This window comes from Nyctereutes procyonoides, unplaced genomic scaffold (assembly GCF_905146905.1).
Source record: "Nyctereutes procyonoides isolate TBG_1078 unplaced genomic scaffold, NYPRO_anot_genome, whole genome shotgun sequence".
Lineage (NCBI taxonomy): Eukaryota > Metazoa > Chordata > Mammalia > Carnivora > Canidae > Nyctereutes > Nyctereutes procyonoides.
The window spans coordinates 31,366,867-31,367,634 of NW_026575146.1; the positions used below are offsets into that span (position 1 = coordinate 31,366,867).

Genomic DNA, 768 nt, shown 5'->3' on the forward strand with positions numbered 1-768 from the left:
TTTTCAAGGTTAAATGCTTCATTAAAAAAAAAAGGAATAAATGAAACAATACAAATGATAATACTAAGGTTGAAAAGTATGTGTGTGTGTCTGTTGCCAGAAAGTTAGTGTGACTGGTTTTATGGCATATAATTTAAAACAGAATAAAGGTATTGTAGTAATTAGAATCTTTCACATCACATGGGAATTTCTTTGCCTATTAATCTATAAGGTGCCCATATTTATAAATAAAATACAACACCTGGAGCCTGTGGTTTCTTGGGTAAACTGTGCTTTGATTGCATGGTGAAGTACATTCTGTTTGCTTTTCCTTGAAAGTTATTGGGAAAAGTTTTCAATTAGCAATAATCGCGCCTCGGATAAACCTCATTGGCTACGATACTGCCACTGCGCAAAGCTTCCTTGAAAGTTATTGAATATCAAGTGATTCAGTGACAGGAAGCTTAAAGCAGAAAAAGGAAAAAAATAATCTGCGCAGAACAGCAACAAGTTCGCTTTACTGTCTCTACTGCCCTCTACTTTCTCACCTTGCCTCTCCATTTTTTAGTCCTAATTTTTGTGATTTCCATATCTTCCTTTCCTCCTCCTTTTTGTCATTACCTAACTCTTGCCAGACCATTTGAACTGGTGTTTGGCAAAAACAGGTTCCCAGGAACAGGGATGAAAGGAAGCTAACATCTACTGTATGCAGGACACACTATATAAATTATTTATTCCATAGAGGGACTCAATGAGGTTGGAGTTATTATTTCTACTTTATAGATGAGG

The 768-nt window shown here is 35.8% G+C and overlaps 1 non-coding gene across 1 annotated transcript; it reads right to left on the bottom strand.

Annotated features, from left to right (window-relative positions):
* Positions 1-253: 253 nt before the first annotated feature.
* LOC129501121 (U4 spliceosomal RNA) lies at positions 254-399 on the bottom strand. The gene has a single exon (XR_008662676.1). It is a non-coding gene; the product is annotated as a U4 spliceosomal RNA (small nuclear RNA).
* Positions 400-768: the final 369 nt, after the last annotated feature.